This window comes from Sebastes umbrosus, chromosome 12 (assembly GCF_015220745.1).
Source record: "Sebastes umbrosus isolate fSebUmb1 chromosome 12, fSebUmb1.pri, whole genome shotgun sequence".
NCBI lineage: Eukaryota > Metazoa > Chordata > Actinopteri > Perciformes > Sebastidae > Sebastes > Sebastes umbrosus.
In genome coordinates, this window is record NC_051280.1 from 31,414,745 (window position 1) to 31,436,776 (window position 22,032).

Consider the following 22,032-nt stretch of genomic DNA (forward strand, 5'->3'; position numbering starts at 1 on the left):
AATGAGAGGGCTGTCACTCAATGTGTTTCATGAGGTCAGAGCATGGGTCAGACAAGGAAGGTGCAAACAGGAGATGTCACGCGTCATCGTCGTGTCATATTATTGGGGTATAACACATGCGCAGTCTGCACTTGCCAAAATTGAGGCAATAGCAACGCAAGACCACAGCTCCAGTTACACTACGCATGTGTCATACCCCATAGCTCAAGACTGTCATCCAGCCTCTTTCAATAGGCCTTGGGGTCAGAGGGCATTGATGTACTTTATGTTAGTCAGCTAGCTGCACTCCAGTCATGGCGTGGAAAAAAGTATGTGAACACCAAATGACACTTATATGCAATTGTTGAACATGTTGTGCTGCCATAACAGCCTCCACTTTTCTGGTACCCATTCAGCCACAAGAGCATCAGTGAGGGTGACCAGTTCATCCCACAGGTGTATTTGTATATTGTAAATTGCAGTAAAGCACACCTGCGTATGTGATAGTGGAATGCATGTGTAAAGAGTGACCTCTAGTGGAGGATTAATATCTGCAAATAGCTGACAGGGAGCGAGACAGAAGATTAAAGTTCAATAGAAGCCACATTAGACATTGACCCAATGATCACCCAACCTTTAAACATACAGAAAGTACCTAAGTACATTTACTTGAGTACTGCACTTAATAAACCTGACAAATCAGCATTTAACTGGAGTATACTTAATAATATAGATGCACACTAGGGCTGTTAACCGATTCAAATATTTAATCGCGATAAATTGCATGATTGTCCATAGTTAATCGGCATTAATAACAAATTAATCACACATTTTTTATCTGATCAAAATGTACCTTAAAGGAAGATTTGTCAAGTATTTAATACTCTTATCAACATGGGAGTGGACAAATATGCTGCTCTATGCAAATGTATGTATATATTTGTTATTGGAAATCAATTAACAACACAAAACAATGACACATATTGTCCAGAAACCCTCACAGGTACAGCATTTAGCATAAAAATATGCTCAAATCATAACATTGCAAACTGCAGCCCAACAGGCAACAACAGCTGTCAGTGTGTCAGTGTGCTGACTTGACTATGACTTGCCCCAAACTGCATGTGATTATCATAAAGTGGGCATGTCTGTAAAGGGGAGACTCGTGGGTACCCATAGAACCCATTTACATTCACTGATCTGGAGGTCAGAGGTCAAGGGACCCCTTTGAAAATGACCATGACAGTTTTTCCTCGCCAAAAAAAATCCTAAAAATCGCAAGTTGCGTTAAAGAAATTAGTGGCGTTAAACGAATTTGCGTTAATGCATTATTATCGCATTAACTTTGACAGCCCTATTAACTATGTAATATTAATTTGGAGGTTGAATTCAGAATGAAATGATAAAACTTTGTGCTGTTTAAGACCTGCAGCCTCTGACAGTTTGATTCCCCACAGAGGAACAAACAGCACCAAGTCTACCATCAGTTTTTAATTCAACGACGAGCCGATCGCTGCAGGTTTCACTTATCAATAACGTAGATATTCCTCATCAGATGGAAATGTTTTGTTTAAAGCAGAGTGACTTTCAGCTTTCTGCTGTAATTAAGATCCTTTTGATCGACTTCGTTCTACACGCACCAGCTCCTCACTGGAAGATATCTTATCTAAATGTCTGCGAGGAGCTGATAGGGAACAAATTAATTTCAGTGCCAGCTGCAGTGCTGAGCATATCAAGAAGTCACGTAGGTTCAACTCGGATAAAGCTCTACATTTAGAGTCTAAAGGTTTCATTCTGGATTAACGGTCTTAAAATGTTCAGAAATGTATACAGTTTTCTACATTCATGATGCAAATAGGTTTGTAAATGTCATATTTTCTAATGTTCTTGTAAAATATTCACCCATGTCTGCAGTCACCAAGGTGTGTTTCACTGTCAGTATCTGTCTGTAGCAATATTTACTACGTCTACTGATGCTGTGGCTCGGATGTTTGGTTTCTTTACACTTTACACTTCTACAGATTGACTTGTTCTAAAGACAAGACACAGATTTTGTGCAAAAAAAATTGCGATGTTGTTCATATCTGTTAGTGTGCATTCTGAATGCCTCCATCATTTCAAAGAATCTGATGCAGTTACGTCTTATTGCCTCTTGGAGCCGCCAGAGTCCCATGTCTCCTATAATGCAGCATTGAGGGGCTTGTTAAGGTAAACTGAGCAATACAAAAGTCATGACTCAAAAAGTAAAAGAAAACAGTAGCAGATAACAGTATTTAACAAATTACTAAACTATTCTCAGCTGTTGTTGCCTGTTGGGCTGCAGTTTGCTATGTTATGATTGGAGCATATTGTTTTATGCTAAATGCAGTACCTGTGAGGGTTTCTGGACAATATCTGTCATTGTTTTGTGTTGTTAATTGATTTCCAGTAATAAATATATACATATATTTGCATAAAGCAGCATATTTGCCCACTCCCATGTTGATAAGAGTATTAAATACTTGACAAATCTCCCTTTAAGGTACATTTTGAACAGATAAATAATGTGCGATTAATCGCGATTAACTATGGACAACGATGCGATTAATCGCAATTACATATTTTAATCGATTGACAACCCTCGTACAGACATGAGCAGCGGTGGAAGAATATGGAGCTTGAACAGTGACAGTAAGTTTTGGCATCGAAAATAAGATTCAGCATTGAAAAAAGACCACCAGATAGATAAGACCAGAGGCAAACTAACGGATGTAGTTCCTACATTTTAATACCCTTATTCTCAGAATTTAATATTATGCCTCAAATTGACTGTTTCTGGAATTTCAATGCTCCTCTGAAATTAAAAAAAAGGACTCAAAACCCTGAAAACAGCAATATGTACGACTACATTTGATGCCAACTGGATGAAGACCTAGAAATAGGATTATAGATTATACACACACACACTAATTTACACGGAAATGTGCAGCGTTCTGATGTGTGCATCCATGTGATAGAATAATAACATGTCCATCATCTCCTCCTGCTGTTTCCAGACATCTGAACTGTTAAGGTGAGATATAGCCTGGATGTGAGACTTTAGCATCATACAGACACAACAGAGAGGCTATTACTGCGCCTGATGAAAAACAGATAGATTGTACTGTATTTCAGCCTGTGGCTAAGATCCCACAGGGCAGGCACAATGAACTGCTCTCCAAAACGAGCTCAACATCCCAGCAAATAGGACACAGCAGCTTCCTTGTGCGCTCCTCAGGCCAAACATTATACTGTACATTAGATCTATCTCACTGTTCCTGCGTAAAGAGCTGCTGCAACCTGCAGGCACGCTCTCTCTTTGGCTGCATGTACACCATAAATGACAAATGTATTGTTGAGTCATCTGGACATTTGTGTCATATTACAGAATTTGCATTTTTCTGTGTCTGTCTCTTTAACTCTTCTCAGCCCACACTTTCTTTGTCTGGTTTTCAACATGTTGCTTCCTGTGTGTTCGTTAGAGAGACATTACATTTATGACAACAGAACAGAAATAATTTAGTTTTACTTTTGTACGGCACTTTGTAGGCAGACGGAAGTCGCTTTCCAGAGTTCGCTCTCTCGCAGCTCTGCTGCTGGGCGCTGGCGATGCAATGGAGCGCCGGATCGGCCATCGCCATGTTGAGAACCGTGAGGAGACAATAGAAATATTCCTAATCTCGCATGTAGCGCCTTTATGCCGAATGTTTCTTTGTAACATATAAATCACAGGAGTCACAGGATCTGTCTACTGATTGGCTGCGGGTCCTCTCTGGCCGCACTTCGGCGCTAAAAGTTAAACCTTTCCCAACTTTTGTTTGGCCGTACTTCGCCGCAGAATCAAACGGCTGAAGCTCGGTGAGCTCGGGAGCGGCTGCCGCAGCTTTTCATTGCATGGCAGCCCGCCACACTTCGCCGCTGCTCTGGTGTGTATTCGGCGTTAAAGGAAGGATATAAATATGTAACGCTGATGGCCAGCGTTTAAAAGGGGTACTGCAGCCAAAATAATGTTATTATTAGAAACAGGAGCAGCAGTTTGTAGTTTCTTTCCTGGCCTTCCTTCCTTCTTTCTTCCCCTCTCTCTTCCTTCGTCCCTTTCTTATGTCTTTTCTGTTAATGTGCTGGATGCTGCTTCTTGTAAAGTGTATTGAGACTTTGCACACTTAATTTCTTTCCTTCTCTCCCTGTTGACTTCTCTTTATTTCCTTCCAGTCTACTTTCACCCACCTTGTCATCAGTGTGTGTGTGTGTGTGTGTGTGTGTGTGTGTGTGTGTGTGTGTTACTTTTATTGTTTTTGAGAGCGGCGCCATGAAGTCAGCCACCCTGGTCACGCCTGAGTGAAGTGGCGGGGAGTTTCATTACGCTGTGAAATAACGATCACACCGTGATTAAGTTGATTAGATTTCATGAATATTTGAAAGGCGAAACCAAATTGCTGATTAAATATTTACTGGTGGTTTCCTTCCTGACAGACTGGGAGATCATATCACATCTCCCAAATGACTGACTGTACTGTGCTGGGACGTCTTTATGTCTTAGCACTGCACCCTTAATATCATATAACTGTAATTATATGTTAATCAGGTTTATTATTGTCAGATTTAATGACATTTAGTTTACGTTGGGTAGCTGTTTACATGGCATGGTTGTGGATCTATTGTGGTTTCTAACTGTAGTAATGATAATAACAAATACCACCAACAAATATTCTACTGATATTTTATTTATGTAACAATAAAGCACTGATGCAAACACAACCTTTACTTAAGTAAAAGTACCAAAACAACATTTTAATTATAACTCCTGCATTCAAAATTGCACTTAAACTATGAAAAGAAAAGTACTGACCCTTAAATATAACCCTAGTTATATTCTACATTAATACTGAGTGTTAAACTGATGCATCAATAAGCAGCATTTCACTGAAGTGGAATTAATTTTAACTAATTTATATAGAGTTGGAGAGTTAAGTCAAAGTCATGAGATGATTAATGGGGAGAGGAAGAATACAAAACAAAGTTCTGCTGCCTGAATATATAATAATTTCCTTTAAATATTGATAGTGCAACATTAAAATGAATATTACGGGCATCTGTCCCTCTTATTATTATTATGCTTTGTCTTGCTGGAGTTTTAGAAGTTTGGTTCCCATAATGCATTGGGAGATGTAGAGAGGAAGTATGTTGTTGCCATGGAGACAGTTAGTCAGGTAGCTGTGGGCTACAACTTCTTTTGCCTGTATTTGTTTACTTTTTGGCACCATTATAAGTATGCTGAATTAGTTATTAGCAGTTCCTGTTTGCAGTGTACACATGCATGTACAGACAACTATCACTGGATTACTTTGATATTAATCGCACATTATTTATCTGTTCAAAATGTACCTTAAAGGGAGATTTGTCAAGTATTTAATCCTCTTATCAACATGGGAGTGGGCAAATATGCTACTTCATGCAAATGTATGTATATATTTATTATTGGAAAATCAATTAACAACACAAAACAATGACAGATATTGTCAGAAACCCTCACAGGTACTGCATTTAGCATAAACAATATGCTCCAATCATAACATGGCAAACTGCAGCCCAACAGGCAACAACAGCTGTCAGTGTGTCAGTGTGCTGACTTGACTACACTGTAAAAAAAGTGTAAAATAACAGAAATTTTCCGGCAGCAGGGGCGCCAGAAAATGTCTGTTAAAAAACAGAAAAATACTGTCCGTTAATTAACCTAAATAAACTGTAAAAAAAACAAAAAACAGTAATTATCTTTATATAATTAGCCTTTATCACTGTAATTTTACAAGAAATATTTTACTTTTAACATATATTTATTGTTAGAATAGTCATACACCGTAAGTCTAAGACCATTTACATATAAATCACAAATTAAACATGTAATTTTACGTTGCAAAAGCCCAAATTTATATTAACTCTAAGAAGTTTTGCAAAAAAAATCTGTATTTTTACAAGAAATATTTTTAGAATTCCATGAAATCCTTTCCTTCTAACATAAATTAATTGTTAAAATAGAGTCATAAACCTCTAAAAAACAGAATAATTATCTTTAAAAATGATCAAGAAAAGCTTAAATACAGATAATTACGATTGTGATTACAAAAAATACTGTAAATCTAAGACCTATTTACATATAAATCACAAATTAAACATTCTGTCATTTTGAAATAGAGACAAAAAATGTAAAATTTCTTGAAAAAAAATGTAAAAAAAAATGTTACGTTTGTTGTTATGAAATGTTATGTTATGTTTTTACAGTGTATGACTTGCCCCAAACTGCATGTGATTATCATAAAGTGGGCATGTCTGTAAAGGGGAGACTCGTGGGTACCCATAGAACCCATTTACATTCACATATCTGGAGGTCAGAGGTCAAGGGACCCCTTTGAAAATGGCCATGACAGTTTTTCCTCGCCAAAATTTAGCGCAAGTTTGGAGCGTTATTTATCCTAAGCTTTTCCTGTTTTTTTACAAGCCAAAATGTCTGTTGTGATTGGTTTAAAGAAATACGAAGAAGTCGGAGCATTAATGTGTGGAGCTTTCTTTAGCGCTGACACAGCGATGTGGAGATAAGTCATGCAGAGACTAGGACAAAAGTGACAGACATCACGATCCCTATAGAGTGATGCTGCTTGCATGGCTAAACAACAAACAGATACCAACTGTACATCTACATTTATTTTCATTTAAGTCACTTTACAAATACATTCCAAATCAAATCCCTAACACTTCTCCAGCGAGAGATTAGAATAATCCTCCAAAAGGAAAGTCAAATCAACGAGTTCATTCCTCCTTTCACTCTGCAGCGCTCAGATTTGCTTCTAACACATGATGAGTGAAGGCACGTGATAAGAAACCGTATAGATAATCTCACGCAGAACGCAGCAGTGGAGCTTTTGGGAGTCAGTGAGGTGAAATACTACAAGACATGTGAATCCCAGAGGCTCAGGAGCACGCCACCTTCAGCTGGAGACAAACAAAGAGGTACAGCATCTCGCTAATCCCCCGAAGAGGGAGTCAGTCACTGGAAACCTGCAAACCAAGAGGATCAGCAAAGGCCAGAGAGGAGGGGTGACGTGATGAAATGCGATGATAGCGACAACAAAATTATGTTGAGGAGCAAAACAGAGGGGACGATTCTGATCTTAGTTTGGACGTAACGCAGTCAGATTATCAGTTTGAGGACGGTGACTGGCAGGGATTAAACAGCTGCTGTTAATTGGAAGTAAAGGTGAAGGGGAGAAGATTATGCAAAGTTGGCATTAAGATGCAAAATAGTGAAGTGGATAGTTCAAATTGGAGCAGAAGTTACGGTATCAGGATGTCTGTTTTTAAAAAGACAGTTTCTTTGTTGTATTCTGTAGTTCATTATTGATCTTCTCACTAATTGACATATTTGGTGTCTTTGGAAGCTATAAGAACTAGAATTAAAAATCAACTTCTGTGGGTTTAAACAAATTGTACTGTATTTCACTTTATCTCTGTTTTATTATCTATTATTTATGTTTTATTTATTGTAATTTAGGCATTTTAAATCCCCCCTCAGTGTTCATTTTGCAGCCTTGCAGACCAAGCAGGAGAGACAAAGGAGATAAAAGTGCCGCATGACTACAGAAGCTCAGTTTGTCTCCTGCTGCTGCTGCAGAAACAGCACAGCTGGACATCTTTATAACCCACATTTCAGTGCTTTAATGTTTAATACATGTGTATATACTGTATGTGTGTGAAAGTAGCATAATAAAAAAAAAATGCATGCAGTATTCATAACTATAAAAATATATACTTTTATCAAATATTCTGTACGTCTTCAGTATAATTTGATGTTATAACACAATTTAATTATTTAATTCATGTTTATTTCTGATGTATGACTAGAACAACTTGACACACAGCGCTGAGCTGCATCTCAAATTAATCTCCAGGTTCCCAGCTTTCAGATGATGTACACCACTTCTATGTGACATGTACTGTTGACCTGCTATCTCCCCCTAAAGACCCCCTGTACCCCCCTAAAAAAGACAAAAACAGGTCTATTGTGGGTCTAACTTGGTGAGGTATCATAAGTGATATAAACGATGAAAAACAGGACTGTAGCCAGTGGTGCAATGTAAGTACATTTACTCAAGTACTGTACTAAATCTGAGGTACTTGTACTTTACTTGAGTCTGTTCTTTTCATGCTACTCATACTCTATTACATCTCAGACGCAAATATTACTTTTTACTTTCACTAGCTTTAGTTACTTTACAAATTAAGATTTTTGTAGTATTGGTGGGATAAAACAGTCACAGGAGACATTTTTCTGCATTGAGTACTTTTACTTTTAATACTTCAAGTACATTTTCCAGATTATACTTTCATACTTCTACTTAAGTAACATTTAAATGCAGAACTTTTACTTTTAACGGTGTATTTTTACCGTGTGGTATTAGTACTTTTACTTTTTAAGTGTTGGACCTGAGTACTTCTCTAGATATAACTGCCATGAGTCTAAATTGTGGGGCTGTCCTCGACCAAAGAAATTCTTAGTTGATGAACATTGATACGATTTTGTCGACTATCGATTAGTTGATTCGTTTTTCTCCACAAAGAATCACACAAAGCACCACTTTAAATCTTGTGTTTACCAAAGTTTCTTGTAAATAATTAATAATTCAGCATGAAAAAAGCATAAAAAATGACTAATCGAAAAAAAGCCAAGTTCACTCTGCACAACTATCAAAGTCGTCAGATCGCTGTATTGTTCTCACTTCACAACCTGCTGTTTTGTAATCGGGAGTCTTTATGTCGTTGTGGTTTTCACACTACATGACTGACCGGTGACAGGAGGTCACACACTACGAGATCTTTCACCAGGAGTAATCCCCGATGAGGTCTCCAGACTACGTTTTGTCACAAAAACACGCGAGAAATACACGGTAAATGACGTGATATCATAAACGAGACACTTTGCTGATGTTGTTGGCACGTGTTCACAAAATAGCCTGTTTCCACACTCTTTTTTACTATTTAATCCTCGAGGTGCAACAACTACTTACATTAGTAAGTTCCTGTTGTTATGGGCGACCCCTCCTCCCACAGGTTTCCCCTCAACCCGTGTCTTGCGCTCTCATTGGCTGTAGCTCGTGGATGGACAGGTCCAGATATTTAGCATGCTAGATATCTGGAATGTGTCTGCGAGGCATCGGCGAGCCTCTCGGGTCGTGTCTTTGAGCAGCTCACACATGAAGCTCGAGCGCCACTGTGCAAGCGGCGAGCCACCGCCGACTTGCCTCTGATCTGGGGTCTCTCAAAACGACCAATTAGTTGACTAATCAATTAAGAAGTTGCAGCCCTACTAAATTGGAAATCCCATTAAGCCACCAAATAGTTTTTGAGACATTTCAGAAAAAATGTGAACCTCAGGGTGGCGTCATAAGTCAGGGGAGTCTTCATCCTCTGGTGACCATAAATAACTGTCCCAAGTTTTATGACAATCCACCGTATGTTTGTTGAGATATTTCAGTCTGGCCCAACCAACTGACAAACCAACATTACCATCTATACAGCCCCGCCGCTAGCATGGCTAAAAACTGAGTGACTGTATCAGTGATGCTGAATCACAGCTTGAACCAGCGCGCTCCCTCTCCTCATGATGTCACAGTCTGAACAGCCGCCTGCCTCCTAAAGCCGGCAGCAGGGGGGAGAAGTCAGTCACTGTACGGGGCTTCCTGCAGCAGAGCTGCACTCTCAGTCCTCAACCCTGAGCTTTTTTTGCTTCAGACAGGAAGAAGAAGAAGAAGAAAGAGGACAAACTACTGGAAAAATTAAAAGAGGAAGGAATCTGGTGAATGGCGCCGGTGCATGGGACGTGCTGCAGGAACATGGAGAGGTCAGATATGAAGGGAAAGTCCAAGAGGAAGAGGAGGAGGAGGTGTAAAGGCAAAGGTTGGTACAGCAGGCGTGGTGGTGAAGTTTATGTGATTATCACTGTGATACTGATAAAACACTAATATTCATATTAATGTGGTGGGTTACAGTTTACTCTTTCTTATGTCTGAATTATTTTAATCTTCTATGGCAACGTTAAATTAATCCTCTACAGGTTTCTTCTCTCTTTTGTGTCTTCAGAGACTTTATTTTTGTACTTTGATATGTTTTTTTAATGTCAGTATAATATTCTTATGTAGGTTTACAGTTTTGCTCTGATATTTACTGTGATTATTATTACTAAATTACATTAATTTAGCAGATGTTTTAAGAAACTTACAATAAGTGCATTCGGGGAAAACTGAATGTCATCAAACTACAGCTCTTAAAAATTACTTCAACCCTCTTCTGGTATTTTTTATAGCAACTTAAGTGTGTTTATAGTGACTTTATTATACATTTTAGTGTTTTAAAGGCAGAAATAACCTTATAGTTTTTGAGTTAAACCTCTGTGGGCAGAGACAAATAATCACAGTTTAATGTTAGACTGAATCTCAGAGGAAAAACAGAGTTTTCTATTTAAATGTTTCATTACATTTTTGGCATTTGGCTTTGCTCTTTAGTTGTGGAGGGAGGGAGGCGTTTGCTGCGGTCACTGACTGTTACAGAATAAGAAAACTCCACTCTGCATAAGACTGCATGTCGGAGCTCCTAATCTTATTCATTGCAATCAAACTCAAGTCAGGTAATATCAAGTTTATTTATCTAGTCCCAACTTACAGATGCATGGTGTCAAAATCAGCTGCATGTGACCAACAAGCCCTTTATCATCAGACCTTTGAGTTAGGAAAGGAAAAAGTAGGTGCAGCAGTGCTTTAAGCTAAATGCTAACATGCTGTTTAGCATGTATAATGTTTACCATGTTTACCATCTTGTTATAGCGTGTTAGGATGCCAACTAGGGCTGTCAAAGTTAACGCGATAATAACATGTAAACGCACATTTATTTTAACGCCACAATTTTTTTTTTTAACGCATTAACGCAACTTACAATTTTTAGGTTTTAGCAGGCACAGTTTTAAAGCTAGAGTGAAGATCCTCGTATCATATGACTCTAGAAAACCTAATGAATCCATTGGTACCAACCATGTCATACTAGCCTGTCGAGTAGGAGGCTAAATAACGCTCCAAACTTCTGCAAAATTTTGGCGAGGAAAAACTGGCATGGCCATTTTTCGAGGGGTCCCTTGACCTCTGACCTCCAGATATGTGAATGAAAATGGGTTCCATGGGTACCCACGAGTCTCCCCTTTACAGACATGCCCACTTTATGATAATCACATGCAGTTTAGGACAAGTCATAGTCAAGTCAGCACACTGACACACTGTCTGTAAAGGGGAAACTCATGGGTACCCATGGAACCCATTTTCATTCACATATCTGGAGGTCAGAGGTCAAGGGACCCCTTTGAAAATGGCCATGCCAGTTTTTCTACGCCAAACTCTAAAAGTTTGTAGCGTTATTTAGCCTCCTTCCAGACAAGCTAGTATGACATGGTAGTTTCATATGGTACCAGTATCTTCACTCTAGCTATAAAATGAGCCCGCTAACCTCCATAAGATCAAAATGCGTTACTGAAATAAGTGGCGATAAAATGATTTTTGCGTTAACGCGTTACTATCGCGTGAACTTTGACAGCCCTATGTAAACAAAGCGACTTTAAGTGTATTAACAGAATGCTATGCAGAGAGGTGGCGTGCGTCTCCCAGAGATAAATGATAAAATCCCGTGTTTGCCTGATCTTCAAATCTCCTGGAGGTAACACAAGTCTGTTCTGCTGATAGTTCACAAACACTGTGTTCAAAAAGACCAACACAAGTAGATGAGAGGCGACTAAAGTCTTATAAACCTGAAAACACTGTACGTTCGATCTCTATTCATGTATCATGTATGTGCATAAATGAAATGTCTCATCATGAGCTCTGGTAATCATAATTACAGTAGAGTTGTCTGGGCAACAGGTCAGCCTTTTAGGATTAAACTGGCATTGTTCTCCACATGCTAATCCTCAGTAACTGCTGTAGATTACTCCGTGATGGCTTTTGTATTAAGTCCAATGGTTATTCAAAGTGCGCTAAGCCTATTCCACTTTCATTAATGACCCATTGGCCTTTTTTGTACATCAGTGCTGGAGTGAAAACTGTCTCTTTGAAAAATCATTACTCAGTGTAGCTCCTCAAATCCCACTATTTTTGGGCTAGAATGCACTTAGCTAATGCTTCCACTGTATCCAACAATGAGCTGTGCTTTAATGCCAGCTGTCCCAACAGAAGGTGGCATCTTTTTCTCGTCTCTGTTTACGATAGAGCTCTCTGAACGCGCAGCGGGAGGGAAACTCATGTTGTGGGACTGTTGTACTCCCTCTTCGTCCAACGCTAATAAAACAATGTTTCTACGGCTAACAACCACACTAATACCTTTACGTTTTAGAACGTGTGTATGTTTATACGTAGCGTCCACGCTACTACGTGTTCGAGCCCCTAAAACGGAGACGTTTGAAAACGCTGCTTTTAGTTTTTAAACTCCTCGGTTGCGTTTTAGTCTGGACGGACAGAAATGGAAACCTTTGAAAACGATGACACAGACACCAACGTTCGCTTCTTGATTGAGTCTTATCAGTCACGCCCCATCACGTGAACTTTTTCCGGAAGAAAACAAACAACATCAACCTTAATTTCAACACGGATGATAAGTTACAAGCGTTGCTGACCTGCGTTGTCTATGCTAGCAGCTGTTGCACAGTTAAATTCTGCATTTTATAATGCTACTACTGCTAATGCAGGAGGCAAGCTATTATTCAAGCGCTTTGCATCAATTCTCGTGTCCAGCGCTGCTTCCTGTTTACACCGGAACGTGCATATCTAGTGTACGTGAATGGTCGTATGATATGCATTTTCAGGCGTGGTAGTATGGACGGAGATTATTTCTGAAACGGCCCTTAAACGCTGGTCTGGATGGAGGTATTAGCATGGATGTAGCTTACGTCTGCATCCTGCCGTCTACATTTTAAAACAGCGTCTTTGTGTAAAAACGATTAACATTTCTACTATAGGTTGCGTTAGTAGAGACCTCGGTGCATATGAAACACCCGAACAACAGAACATATTCTTCTTTACCCTCCGTTTTTAGTTGGCAAACAAACAAAATTGGTTGAAAAAAGAAAGTTTTCTAGTCGTCTAGGTTAAACATAACTCTTGTTTCAACAACATTTCAATGTGAAGCATTGGACTAAAGTTATAGACGTGCTGCTGCTGCGGACTAGGAAAGATGGACTTTGCTGACTCAGGTTGAAATAGGAAACAAATTAAAATTTTATAGATGAAAAGAGCAACATTATTTTAGCTCCTTTGTTACAGAAAACTAAACTTCTCTCTCCCTGTTAGGAATTACTGGACAAAGTCTGTTGAGTACATAATGAAATTACTTTGTTAATAAGGATTTTTCTCTGTGTACAGATGAAGTTATTGCCTGCTTTTCAGTAAAAACAAATTGCCATTTGGCCGTGAAATCCCCTTCTGCTGGCTTTTCAGTCTAAATTTAACAAATTGTCATTTGTTGGCTGTAAAATCCAGTCGGAGGAATCATTTGATTGTCCCGCTTTCAGTGCGGATTATGATTCTCCAACATGGAACAAACAGCTGCTGTCTGTGATGGGCCTGTCAGTGGTTTTCTGATGTCGCGCCACGCGTTTTGGACATATCTGTATATTGGATGCTTTTTGGATAAGTGAGCTCCATCGTGCAGTCAAACTTAGTGGGGCATGCCAGTGTGCAATTTCACTGATGGATTCTGCAATCTCCACACTTCTCTGTGGCTCTGGCTTCATGAAAACATTAGCAATATGGTTTGTGTGCCCATTTAACTTAATTGCAGTGATGCTCGGCGGGTAAAGTGCGATACTAACTCTGAAAGGGTTAGGGGTCCCATTTCCTCTGCAGCTCAGTGTGAAGGCAACTGCTGCTGCCAGGGTCTGAGTTTTGATCCCCACTGGGGCTGAATACGCTACAAAAAAGTTAGTTATTAAAGGAGAAATCTGTAGAATTTCTGCATCGTTTTTGAATCAGTTTTCCTCCTTTTATTGTTTCCCCTGTCCAGCTGCAAAAATACTGTATAAAAACTGAACTAAATCCTTCCTTTGCAGACTCGTTGACTTAAACCTCGGTTATACTCCCAAACGGATGCCAACACGGACGGCTGTCAATCGATTAAAATATTCAATCGCGATTAATCGCAAATTAATCGCACATTTTTTGTTCTTTAAAAGGAGATTTGTCAAGTATTTAATACTCTTATGAACATGGGAGTGGGCAAATATGCTTCTTTATGCAAATGTATGCATATATTTATTATTGGAAATCAATTAACAACACAAAACAATGACAGATATTATCCAGAAACCCTCACAGGTACTGCATTTAGCATAAAACAATATGCTCCAATCATAACATGGCAAACTGCAGCCCAACAGGCAACAACAACTGTCAGTGTGTCAGTGTGCTGACTTGACTATGACTTGCCCCCAAACTGCATGTGATTATCATAAAGTGGGCATGTCTGTAAAGGGGAGACTGGTGGGTACCCATAGAACCCATTTTCATTCACATATCTGGAGGTCAGAGGTCAAGGGACCCCTTTGAAAATGGCCAATCCAGTTTTTCCTTGCCAAAATTTAGCACAAGTTCAGAGTGTTATTTAGCCTCCTTCATGACAAGGTAGTATGACATGGTTGGTACCAATGGATTCATCAGGTTTTCTAGTTTCATATGATACCAGTATCTTCACTTTTTCACTTTCAAACTGATCCCGCTAAATCCTAAAAATCGCAAGTTGCGTTAATGCGTAAGAAATTAGTGGCATTGAAACAAATTTGCGTTAGCGCGTTAATAGCGCATTAACTTTGACAGCCCTTGTGAAGATATAAAAGCTTACTGACATGGGTTGCAAGTCCAAACAGAAGTGACTGAGAATCCACAGGTAACCGGAATGGGACAAAAAGGTGCCGGCAGGTACAGATACAGGTTTCAGGATACAGGCTGCAGGTTCAGGTAAAGATTCCAGGTTCCAAAGTCAAAGGCAGGCAAACAACGGCATGAAGAAAAACAATCTGGCAACTGACTGGGCTGATGAGAGAAAGTGGAAACAGGTGAGCAGGTGAATGAGAGAGTCAGGTGACTGCTGGGACTGGTGTAAAAGTCTGAGGGCATCTGGTGGATGGATGGGGAGTGGCAGGTCCAGATAGTTCTTGGGAGATGCATGGTGAGCCTGGGGGAAGTGAGAAGTGGCTGGAGACTGGGACCGAGTGGCAGACTGAGTCTGGGCATTTCTACACCCTCTCCTTACCTACTTCCACTCCGTTTGCACGTTCGCGTGGAGGGTCCGCCACATTAAGTGCCATCCCAAACCAATTAGCGGAGAGTGGAAGTGGGTTTTATATCCCTCCAACAGCGAACCTGCATCGATGCCAATTTACTGTTTTTGTCATGAAACACACAACGTACAAAATTCAGTGGGCACTTCAGTGGTGGTAATAAGGGAGGGATAAGTGCCTCTCTTTCATTCTTCATTTATATATGTTTATGTTTGAGGTAGCAGTGATTTTTGATAACCTGCTTAAACAGCTGCTTTTTATAAATACAGAATCATCCAGACGGACATGATTATCTGTTAGTCGTTTTTTTATGTATTTCCATCCAGTCAGTCTGAGATGCTTTTTGGAAAATTGCAGTAAATTCTATTTAATGGTTCTCTCATTATATTTGTTTCATCCAGAGCTATCACAGGGAGAGATCCAAATATTAAACACACACACACACACATTAATGCTGTGAAAGCCAGTGGATGGATTCTCAAATGAGCTTTAATACAACAAGAATGAATTTACTTAAGTTGTCCGTCTCAGCTCAGAGGGTAAATAATGAATCTATGACCTAAAACAATGCTGGGCTGAAATTGATGTGTGTTTATGAATTTAACCTACTCTTAAGTACTCACACAGCAACGAGATTTTATTCCTCATTTTTCCTGCATTCTCCTGCAAATATCAAACACATTCTCACTCCCAACTCGTCGAATACCGTCGCTTGGTCAGGACGGACTAGGGACGGCATGCCAATATACGCTCGCTATATTCATAGTGTCCTTTCAAAATAAACTTCTGTTTTTCACCAGAAGTTAGGTTTAGGCAACACAACCACTTAGTTAGTGTTAAGAAACAGTCGTGGTTGACCGACGATACCAACAAATCACGAGACTAAAGACTGACGTGACAAAATAAGTCAACGTTACTTTTAGTTTCGCACGGGACACGAACACCGGTTTCCTGATTGAAAATCTTGTGTGTGTTTGACCCATCCACCCAAGATCGTGGTTTGGGTTAAAATAACTACGGAAGTGGCGTTAGTTAAAAACAGAAGTTACGTGACAAATAAATCAACGTTGACTTCTGGTTTCACACGGGGTACGAACAACGATCTCCTGGGTGAAACTCCGGTGATTTTAGACCCAACCTTCCACCCCGACCTCCTCCCACGCGGACTTTGACACTCTTCATACTTCCTGGTTCACGATTACGTGAATTACATGATAAAAAGAGTATAACCAAATGTATAATCCACATTGGAAATAGCGTTGGGCCCAAAAGAAGAATAAATGAAATGATTCAAACTTTCATTTAGTTGATATCCCCACAGTGCTGCATGAGAAGTTGGAACTTGGATTATGAATTTGTTTTCCAGTCCAGAAAAGCGTCAGTGGCCCTCGATCATTGTTGAACCACAACGGTGCAACTGGGCTCTAAATATTGATCCCTGCAGTCTACTCAGATGTCACATTGAAGAGGTTTAAACTAGGATTATGTTCAGATGATATTCCAATAATGCTAACATGAGACTAACTTTCTATTTCTCTTGTGAAGTGTGAAGAAGAGCTTTGCTAAAACAACACGTTGCAGCCGTTAATCCCAGCTTGTTGTGACCTTGACACTGAAACTGGAACCTGTTCTCGTTTAAATCTGCACACGTTCTGGTGCTAAACTTCCAGTTTCTTTAACCAATGACTGGTGATTTCTTCTATTTTTATTCAATTGTGCTCTGAGGGATCTTCCTCTTTCAGTTGTCAGTGTGATTGAACCATCGTACAGCGTTTTGTTCTCTACGTACAAAACAAAATAACATCTATTAGTTAAGAGGACTTTCTACAAGCTAAAAGCATCAAAGACCATTCAGACATAGAGAGTAGTCCTCTCAGATTTCTGACTACACACAATCAAGCTTCTATATTTATTACAAACTTTTGAACGGTGGTGTAGCTTTACCCAGACTTTTTTACCTGATTAAAACTTAAAAGAGAATAACAACGACACATACAATTCACAATTAGAAACAAATGAAACACAATCTGTCAAACTGATAGTGACAGTAAAGCAGCAGGCGAGGGCATTAAAAGCTGAAACGAGGCCATCGTCAGCAGTCAACAGCCTGCCATAGATTATCGCTGTCACTGTTATTATCTCTCAGTGCAATTTCATTGCACATTACCATATGTTTCAGGCAATAATTTCATCACTCATTTCCAAATAATGATCATCAGTTCGTTGATTTGAAAGCAGACGTTTAGCTTCGCTGCTTCAGTGTTGTCTGACTGAGTTGCTGCACTGAACTAAATTACACTCAAGAGTAGTAGTAATTATTTTCCTTAGTGTCAAGGTACATTTTTATTATGTTTTTCCAGTTTTCCAAGACACAAGACTCTGGTTAAGGTCTTATTAAGGTTAAGCTGTTTGCATGAGTTTCATTGTTGCCACGAATAAATAAATTAAGCTTCTAAACCCTGACTGCAGGGGAAAGAATGAAGTCAAAATACTAGGACTGGAGGTTCAGTGTGTAGGATTTGGCAGCATCTAGTGGTGTGGTTGCATGTCGCAGAAGGACATGGATCTGAATACAGATGGAAGATGCAGACAGACCAATCTGGAGCAAAGTTTGGTTATCACTTAACAAGGATTTGCACTCGTCTAGACTTCGATCGCTGTGAGCAGGACTTGAACCTGTGCAGGAAGACCCAATTGGACCTTGAATCGAACCCCTTAACCACTCAGCCATCACAACTGTTTTCAAAATACAAGCAAGCAGGTAGATACTTCATCCTGATCTATATCACTTTTTTTGCGGAATAAGGAGTTCTTATTTTTAGGATGTTCCTGTGAAAGAAGCCTTTGGGATCTTTCTTGCATTTGACTTCACTTGAATCTTTCTTGTTACTGTCAAATATGTATGTTTGAGCAATATCATATTTTTGGTTGTTTGAATCAAAAAGCACAAGTCTTGAAATGATATTCACAAACTATCGCTTGATCTATTAAGTCAGAAATCGCTGTGAGCAGGGTTCGAACCTGCGCGGGGAAACCCCATTGGATTTCAATTCCAACGCCTTAACCACTCGGCCATCACAGCTGGAAACCCTTTTGGGGGTACTGCACTAATATTCGATACCGGGGTCGTTACTACCAGCCATCCGGTTTTTATACAACAAAAATGAGAGCTGTGACCGTATACTCAGCACAAAGTCAAACACGTTTCCAGTGGGTGTTCACCTCTGCCAGGGTGGTCCCTTGTCACCAATTCTGTTAGTGATTTTTATGGACAGGATCTCAAGGTGCAGCCGGGGCGAGGAGAGTGTCCAGTCGAAGACCTCAGAATTGCGTCTCTGCTCTTTGCAGATGATGTGGTTCTGTTGCATAACTGGCCCCATCTTAAATATGACTGCATTTTCAACTGGTATTAACATTTCAACTGTGAGTTAGTGAGATCATGTCATGTTGAAAATTGGTCTCAAACAAAATTTCTGACCTGCCAGGAATTCAACCAGCCAGATGTTGAACAATGAAATCGTAAAATCAGTCATGGACTGCATTTTTCAAAGTACTTGAATCGAAATGTGTTCAAACTTTAACCGCATACTGTGGAGGGGTTGATCTATAAAGTCAGAGATCGCTGTGAGCAGGGTTCCAACCTGCATGGTTGCACGGCCATCACAGCTGTGTACAGTGACCACGCTGACAGTAATGAGTCACTTGTTGGATGACAAGAAAGGACTCATGTCACATGGCTTACTAAGAGAAACTAGCTCTTGAGCATAAATTGTAAATAAGAAGTGGACATAGTCACCTTGACATCACCCATTGTTTTTTTTGGACTGCCATTTCAAAGCCTCTGGTTCTTCATTTGGCTGTCGCCATCTTGGTTTTCTGCAACCAGAAGTGAAACGACAGGGTGGAGTTAAGCACAACCAAACGCTGTAAAAGACATTTTTATGTGACAAAAATGTTACATTAACTTTCATGAACTGAAAACACAAATTTGTAAGACGAAAACACGGACAACTCCCCAACAACACTGTGTGTTTGAAACTGCGCCGGGAGACCCCAAAGCCACTCGGGTATCACAGCTGTGTGTTAGTAGACATATACTGTTTACATGAGATCAGAATGTTTTTGTTCAGTATGCTTGAAACAAAGTATGACATTGGCAAGCAACTTGCTTATGTAACTGTATTATATAATATTCAATCTTTACAGAAAGACAATTGTTAAAGTTAACCATCGCTGTGAGCAGGGTTTGAACCTGCGCGGGGAATCCCCATTGGATTTCGAGTCCAACGCCTTAACCACTCGGCCATCACAGCTGTATTAGCCTTAACAGTAACAGTGGTCTAGATTATTCACGTACCACTGAAAGCTGCTTGTGGGAAACATGTACTACATTGGTGTTCTTCTGTAGCTACAGTTTTCAGTATTAAGGGTTCAGTGTGCTGGAAAAAATGCAGTTCGTCCAACCACACCCAAAGGCAAACATGTCTATACCTGTTCTAAATGGAAACACTCAAAGGTGGGGCAGAAAGCGAAGGACAAGGCGCGAAGACTCATGCAAACGGTTTGGGGGAAGGGGCTTTCAAATGATCCAACAAGCGCTTTGTTTAAAGCATACCGAGGACATTAGTATGGACAATTTGTATGACTGTTACAGGAGGATTACTCTTTGTGAATTTTCTTCACTCTTGCAGCCATGCTGTTACTGTTTTGGTATGTTCGTGTCAAATGCATGACTGGTTACATTTTAAATATGGTGGACACCGGTGGTGAAGGAGGCTGTCAAGCTGAAGTATGTGTTTATGGCTTACGACCATTTCCCCTGGGAAGTGTTAAATCTTTAAACGCATACTGTGGAAGGGTTGATCTATAAAGTCAGTAATCGCTGCAAGCAGGGTTCGAACCTGCGCGGGGAAACCCCATTGGATTTCAAATCCAACGCCTTAACCACTCGGCCATCACAGCTGGAAAGCCATTGGGGGGTACTGCATGAAAATGGGGTACGGGGGTCATTATTACCAGCCATCTGGTTGTTATACAACCAAAATGAGAGCTGTGACCGTACAATCAGCACAAAGTCAAACACATTTCCAGTGGGTGTTCACCTCGGCCAGGGTTGTCCCTTGTCAATTCTGTTTGTGATTTTCATGGACAGGATCTCAAGGTGCAGCAAGGAGAGTGTCCGGTTTGGGGACCCCAGAATTGCTTCTTTGCTGATGATGTGGTTCTGTTGGCTCCATCAGACCATGACCTTCAGCACACACTGGGGCGATTTGCAGCCGAGTTTGAAGCAATCGGAATGTGTTGGTATGTTCGTGTCAAGTGCATAACTGGCCACATCCTAAATATTTCTGCATTTACACCTGTTATCAACATTTCGACTGCATTGGTATAACAGGTAACCAAAGCAGTGTAGTTTGCATGCTCGTAGTGCACGCACCATCTACAGAGGCCCGCGCTACAGTGTCTCGCGTGATTATAACCAAAGCTTCTCGCTGTGAGTAGGGTTCGAACCTACGCGGGGAGACCCCATTGGATTTCAAATCCAACGCCTTAACCACTCGGCCATCACAGCTTACGTAGCAGTCAGGTAATGGGTATGAAACCACCACGTCGGTTTTTGACTTTTAGTCAAGAATTTTACCAACAACATGTCAAATGCTACCACATCACTAAAGATGATGTGAGATCAATTGACAGCAGTCATGTTGGAAACATTCACCTCTACACTGCCTCCAAACACAGTCTGGGAGTACCAGTTCAGAGCTTAATCCACAACTCTTAAATCATCACATGACAATTACTCAGCATGGCACAGACATCTAGACTTTTAAACGCTGTGAGCAGGATTTGAACCTGCGCGGGGAAACCCCATTGGATTTCAAATCCAACGCCTTAACTACTCGGCCATCACAGCTGGAAATCCATCGGGGGGTACTGCATGAATATGGGGTACCGGGGTCGTTTCTATCAGCCATCCGGACCTTGTACAACCAAAATGAGATCTGTAACCGTATAATCAGCACAAAGTCAAACAGGTTTCTAGTGGGCGTTCGCCTTGGCCAGGGTTGTCCCTCGTCACCAATTCTGTTTGTGATTTTCATGAACAGGATCTCAAGGTGCAGCCAGGGCGAGGAGAGTGTCCGCTTTTGGGACCCCAAAATTGCATCTCTGTTGTTTGCAGATGATGTGGTTCTGTTGGCTCAAATCAGGCCATGACCTTCAGCACACACTGGGGTGATTTGCAGCCGAGTTTGAAGCGATCGGGATGTGTTGGTATGTTCGTGTCAAGTGCATAACTGGCCACATCCTCAATATTTCTGCATTTACACTTGTTATCAACATTTCGACTGCATTGGTATAACACGTAACCAAAGCAGTGGTTTGCATGCACAGCTGCCCTCTGTGCATGCTCGTAGTGTGTGCACCATCTACAGAGGCTCGCGCTACAGTGTCTCGCTTGATTATAAACAAAGCTTCTCGCTGTGAGTAGGGTTCGAACCTACGCGGGGAAACCCCATTGGATTTCAAATCCAACGCCTTAACCACTCGGCCATCACAGCTTACGATGCAGTCAGGTCATGGGTATGAAACCACCATGTCCGCTTTTGACCATTAGTCAAGAATTTTACCCACAACATCACGTGAGATCAATTGACAGCAGTCATGTTTGAAACATT

General features: G+C 40.4%; 6 non-coding genes across 6 annotated transcripts; all 6 read right to left on the reverse strand.

Annotated features, from left to right (window-relative positions):
* Nucleotides 1-18,355: 18,355 nt before the first annotated feature.
* Nucleotides 18,356-18,437, reverse strand: trnas-uga. The gene has a single exon. It is a non-coding gene; the product is annotated as a tRNA-Ser (tRNA).
* A 1,149-nt stretch (nt 18,438-19,586) lies between these two features.
* trnas-cga lies at nt 19,587-19,668 on the reverse strand. The gene has a single exon. It is a non-coding gene; the product is annotated as a tRNA-Ser (tRNA).
* A 567-nt stretch (nt 19,669-20,235) lies between these two features.
* trnas-uga lies at nt 20,236-20,317 on the reverse strand. The gene has a single exon. It is a non-coding gene; the product is annotated as a tRNA-Ser (tRNA).
* A 528-nt stretch (nt 20,318-20,845) lies between these two features.
* trnas-uga lies at nt 20,846-20,927 on the reverse strand. The gene has a single exon. It is a non-coding gene; the product is annotated as a tRNA-Ser (tRNA).
* A 260-nt stretch (nt 20,928-21,187) lies between these two features.
* On the reverse strand, nt 21,188-21,269 carry trnas-uga. Its single transcript has one exon. It is a non-coding gene; the product is annotated as a tRNA-Ser (tRNA).
* Nucleotides 21,270-21,833: 564 nt separating this feature from the next.
* Nucleotides 21,834-21,915, reverse strand: trnas-uga. The gene has a single exon. It is a non-coding gene; the product is annotated as a tRNA-Ser (tRNA).
* Nucleotides 21,916-22,032: the final 117 nt, after the last annotated feature.